We start from the raw sequence: 6,320 nt of genomic DNA, 5'->3' as shown, positions 1-6,320 counted from the left end.
TGGAGATATTGTGGTATTGAAACCCTACATTGGTTCCCCCTATTGGAAAAAAGTTTCCTCTAAAAATTAAATTTTATTTTACTCTACCTTGGAGTCTGTTTCTGTCTTGTCGTCTTCAGCCACCTTTTCACACTCTTTCTAGCTCTCATATGCATAGTCATCTGTTTGTAGCTCATGCCTACAGATCGGGCACGAAGTATGCTCATCCAGCCATGGCTTGAGGCAATTTGGTTGAAATAATTGCTGGCAAGGCAACTCCTACATCTTGTAATCTAGAAGCAAGTGCTCCCTGTAAATTGCACATTCTGTCTCTCTCCCTACCTTTACTAAGAATTCATGTGTGACTGTGATGACTGGAAGTCAGACAACCACGTCGTTTGAGGCTGGAGGTGGCTTCTTTGGTCCAGCCCCAATTTCCTGTAGTGAAGCTTCAATGAGAAAATCAATGTATTACAACCCACTGATTTTGTGCATAGTATTTATCCACTCTTCCAGTATTGCAGTAGCAGCATCATGATCAAAATGCGTTGGCTCAGTTCCAACTGTTAATTGGCCTTCAAACAGAATTAGAGAATCTCTGTGCTGAATATTTGGAGTGAATGGGTCAGTATAAATTTGTTGGTTGCTGCGCCCCCGTGCTGTCAAGGTACTTAGAGAAATATGTGCACCACACAGGTTCACAATTTCATACTCTGCCAAAATTGCTGGTATGGGCAGCACTGGTTTGTAGACAGCATTCAAAAGGACAAGATATCATAACTTCAAAATTTGCAAGTGTTCTTGAAATACAGAAATTGCATCACTATGATACACAGAAATAAATCAAGCACTCACCCCAACCAATCTCTCTATGACAGCAGCACCATAAGAAATCTGTGCAGTTATTGGGTCATCATGCTGTTCATGTGCAGTGTGCATAGAGTTCCATGTTACCAGATAGCTTCATGTCATGCCAACAAATACTTGGTTGGCCTCTCCTACGCCACCCAACTTCTCCATCTCCCTAAATAGCGTCAGCCCATGGCCTGGGTGTCTGTCGTATAAATATCCAGCAATCCTACTAGTCCCCAGCTGTGGTTTGGTGGAAGAATTTGGAGTGAAGTGATCACTAAGCTCAAGTGCCTCATGGAACTGACCAGTCTTTGGAACAAGTCCATGTTCAGAAAATTGCCCAGCATTCTATACTAAAATACCATGAGCCCAAGCACTAATCAGACCCAAGTAAGGTACCTCTTCTAGTCCAACGGCAATTCTGTTGAATCTCTGCATAACCCATGTGCTGCAAAACCAGCAGGTTTCTCTATGGATCCACACGTAGGGTACATATCAATCATGGAGTTTCTCAAGGCCAAACACAACTCGAAGACATTGTGGACAGCAGATTGGTGCGTCTTTATCCCTTGCTCCAGAGCACCACGGTGAGCAAAACGATTAGCCATGCTCCAGAATTGTGCAAACTTGGGGCTGCTATCATACATAGTCAACTCTTTTGGAGGGATTTCAGCAAGTATAAGATCAGCCTACTGCAAGAAAATTTCTTTCTGGGCATGTAATGCCACTGGCTGTGATGTAGCTCTAAATTTCTTAGGCTGTGCAAGAGACACATTGCTACTAAGGGTCTGAATCAGAAAATGTAGTTTTCGGGCAGATTGACCTTCAATACTGCTGGAACAGTGCACAATGCTGAAAAAAAATTGACTGTAGCCATCCCACACTTTGCATATACATCCATCAACATTGCCCCATTATCCTGGTTGGCAGCATCTAATGTTCCACTGGCAGCACCCATTTTTGCCATCGATAAAATAAAGTCAGTCTTTTCAAAAAGAAGAAGGGCACGTGCTGCATAACTTAATGCATAGCAATAGTTGGAATCAACATTTGTAGACAACCCACATCTTCCTTTGGACTGTCCGAAATATTGACTTATCAGCTTTCTTTTCTCCAATTTCTGCTCACAGATCTTATCAACAATCATCATTGTGGCATTGACATGATTCTCCTGATCTATAGATGCACCCTGCGATTCCATTTTATTGTCTACATCCTTACTGTTAGTTTTAATTTTCTGCTGTTGAGCACCTTTGTCAGTCTATTGAACCCAACAGTCTCCCCATTTTTTCTCACTTTGGCTACCATATCATTTCCAGAACTCACACCTGGTTGAAGAATCGTGACGAACAGTGTCCAAGCGGAATACATGTGACCCAAAAAATCAAGCACAAAGTTTTCAGATTGACTGCTACTGCTAGATATATGATAATGAACAGACGCACTGGTTATGTTCTCATCAACAACAATATAAATCATCTCCCACAGCCATTTCTCTACCATTCCCAGAATAATCAAACTCAGCATATAATTACAAATAGGAATTATCATAAGAAAATTTCCATCTCGAATTTCTGACAATAAAGCCTTAAATCCAGAAAAATATGAGTAATATTTCTGTTGCTCTACCCCACTGAACAATCCCAATGCCATTGTAGAGGGTTTTCATAAAACTTTGAGGGACTTGAGAAAGGAGAAGACAAAATTTGGAGAAAATTGTCTCAGAAACTTACCCAAAAAATCGTGCAAGTCGTTTTCCCGCTGGTTTGCCGAGAGCGATAGTGTGAGGTGTCAGAATTTCAATTTGGAACTCACTATTCCTCAAGTATTGTCTTCCGACAGGGCAATGATTTCTACTTCGAAATCGAAGTCTTTCGGTTTGCATAACCCATCAATGGCGAAAAAATGAAACTGTTGTTTAGAAAATTTTCATGCCCCTGACAACGTCGAGCTTGACTTGTTGCCGACAGAGAAACAGTAGCCAGATGATGCTTCTCCACTTGATGAACCTTGGAGAAGTTAGGTCGATATTTTTTCGAGACAGAGGAGGGATGGCCGAACTGTTTCGACGAGATAGGGCCAGATTGGAATTTTTCCGCCTTCTGTTATGGGAAACGTTCAGCTGGTCGTGAGAAGGGTTTTTTTGAGGTTGAACCTAAATCAGCCAGATTGGAATTTTTCCGCCTTCTGTTATGGGAAACGTTCTGCTGGTCGTGAGAAAGGTTTTTTTGAGGTTGAACCTAAATCAGCCATTACCAACGAGGTTTTTGTAGAATAAGCCTCCGATTTTGGATTTTTAGGGTCCCCGATTTTGGATTTCCATGCTTGTGATTTTTGCACTGGATTGCCCAGCTCAAAGATTTGAGGTTGAACAACCTTTCTCTCTGCGCCCTTCGCAAAATACTTCTCGATTGTGACCCCTTCCTCAGAACTTTTTCATGGAAGATTCACGCGTTCCATTACGCAATGTTTAAACCTTTGTGCGTATTTCTCCCAATGCTAAAACCCTTCGTGCGTACTTCTCCCGATGCTAAAACCATTGTGCTTATTTCTCCCAATAGATCGAGTATGACAAGCTATTTTTTTTGCAATGAAGAATCGATCGTTATGTTCCCACTCTTATACCAATTGTTACAGTCTCGGATCTTACAAGGTGATTCGTAGGGAAGAAGAAGAGAAGAGAATAATCAAACTGAAGAAAAGAGAATAATCAAACTGAAGAGAAGCTTGAAAACTCTAGGTTCGTTAATGAAAACGCACACCCTGAGTTCGTTGAGGAGAACTCAAAACCCTTGTTTACTCTAAATCAAGACTTACCCTTTATCATTTCTTTCACCCCTTAAGTAGGGTTCACACTAAGAAGGTTCCAGATAAAATATTACAATAAGACCCCTACGGCATATTAACTCTTCTATTGAAATAAAATTAAAGTAAAAGTAAATTAAAATAAAAACAATTAACGCAATACTAAATGACTCAGCCACTGCACCTCTGTATGACTCGGCCTGTTATTGAGGTCATAACATGTAATGTCGTTGCCCTAATTTTCTCTTTATAATTGAGGGGCGTCGCTATTAGGGTTTTATCATCTTAATCGGAGGAGCATCTCGAGTTGCAGCCTGAGAGATTAGACAGAAACACCTATAAGTGTGTGTTTTCTCTTGTAAAGCATTTCATCTTCATAGTGGATTACTACAATGGTGGAAGACAGGACGTAGTCACACCTTGAGGCGAACCTGTATAAATCATATTGAATTTATGGAAAAGAGAAATACTTCATTGACTTATTATAATCAGAGTACATGAACCTTTATTTATAATAGAGTAAGGTAGTAGAGTCCAATTACAATAAAACTACCTTTGTCCCAATTACACCCAAACTCTAATACTTAAAGATAAGTCCTAGCATAATTAAATAACTCAATATAGATAAAAGACAAACATAACTCAAACTAAAACTCTTTTTGGACGTGACCATAAGATAAATATGCTTTTGTGAGTCCTTCTTGATCTTCCAACTTATGTGATAAGGATGTTAACTCGTGGAATTCATGGTGGGTCCTACTTCTTATGGGCTTGGGTCCATCTTGTGGGCCTTCCTTGGTTGTGTGGATTGAGCCCTATCTTCCAACACTCCCCCTCAAGCTGGGGGTGAGAGAACATCAAAAACTCCCAACTTGCTGCAAATGATGTATAAATTCTTTTTGTATAAAAATGGCATATCTTCCGATATGCGTCCATCTTCCAACACTCCCCCTCACGCTGTTGCATCTTTCCATGAGGCCTCGCGGGCATAATATAAGTGAGAGTAAAAATCACTTCTAGTTGTATGACATTGCTCTTTAATCTAGTCAATTAACTCATGTTGGATGTTCGGCACACTCCTATCTTCTATAGGTAGTGTCACTCCTATCTTCTATAGGTAGTGGGTCTATACGTTGTTCGGAAGTGTAATAATAAAAAACTCATCCATCACCATGTCCCTCCACAGGACAATGACTCTCAAGTGGTAGGAGTAATAAAAGCCATTATAGGGGGGTAGTGGGTTTATTTATAATGGTGTCCCAATCCGGACAATGACTCTCATGGTATCCCAACCGTGATATTTTTGAGAGTTAAATTTATCATGGGGTCCCAATTCGGGCATCGACTCTCATGGTGTCCCAACCGTGATTATTTTTTAGAGTCAAATAAATTGTGCTATGAGAAAAGGTACTGAGGCCACCTATTCTTAAATAGTAATAAAGAGACATAATAACTGCAGTTGAATATAACATGACCATCTTCCAACTCATATAACACGAACCAAAATAATAAACCTTGTAGAAGGATCCACGAAATAATCATAATCTGATATAAATATTTTTTTCTTAGATGCAGAAGCTTCATCTTTTGTGCACCCCCTTTCTTGAATATTTTAATCACATAAACTTATCCACAACATATGAAATAAAATACCTCTTTCTTGTACTTCTTGTACTTCTCCCCCTCAAGCTGGGAAGTAATGGCAGTGATCCCAGCTTGAACCAAATATCATAGATGTAGCAATAAGCCCAAATAACAAAGATGTAGTAATAAGTCCTCAAACCAAGGAAAAGTGAGATCTTTTTTCTGATATAGCAACTCAAAAAGTGACACAAAACAATTGGCTTAAATTTGGATTTTTCAATATAACAGGATACCAGCATGACCTTTGATTCTTCTAGTGCGAATGTATCTTTAAATATAGATCAGATTGATATGAAATTTTCTCCTTCTGAAATTAGACTTAAATACCTTTCATCCAAGTATAACTTAACTTCATTAAATATAACTATCAGAAGATAAATAATCTGATATCTTTTGGTCTCTCTCATCTGGCCGAACTAAGTATTGTTTCTCCTATATTTCCAGAATGACCATTGACTCTTCCAAGATCAATATCTCCTTATAAAAAAATCATACCAAGAATTGGTTGAAAATTTAAGAAAATAGACTTACGTATCTTTCTGATATATAATTCTCCATATAAAGTCTCTTTATTTATAGAATAAAATACCTTAGAAGTTGAGGCTTTTTGCTACCGATCGAACCTCCTTTTCAATTTGTGCTTTGCTAGGAATCTGAAGCTTTCTACTGTTGGTCGAACCTTTTTGTACTCTGACCTTCGCTCATTCAAATATTGATATCTCTCTTTATATAACTTCGATTGGAAAAAAATCATTTTTTCATGGAAAGTATACTCAAATAGCTTTCTGTCAATATATAATTTGCAATATGAAAATCTCAGTATAGAGGTGAAAAATGCAAAGAAAAATACAGGTGTAGGAACTGAAAAAAATAACAACGAACCTAGACTTAGGGTTTAGGGTTTAGAGAAAAGGATTTCATTACCTCTGTGGGTTGACCAAGTCAACTCACAGAACCTGCTCTGATACCATGTTGAATTTATGGAAAAAAGAAATACTTCATTGACTTATTATAATCAGAGTACATGAACCTTTATTTAT

The sequence above is a fragment of the Aristolochia californica genome, unplaced genomic scaffold (genome assembly GCF_029961685.1).
Source record: "Aristolochia californica isolate CCGP_79_NKW_82.1479 unplaced genomic scaffold, dmAriCali1.0.hap1 SCAF_16, whole genome shotgun sequence".
Lineage (NCBI taxonomy): Eukaryota > Viridiplantae > Streptophyta > Magnoliopsida > Piperales > Aristolochiaceae > Aristolochia > Aristolochia californica.
Note: the sequence above shows the minus strand (reverse complement) of the source record.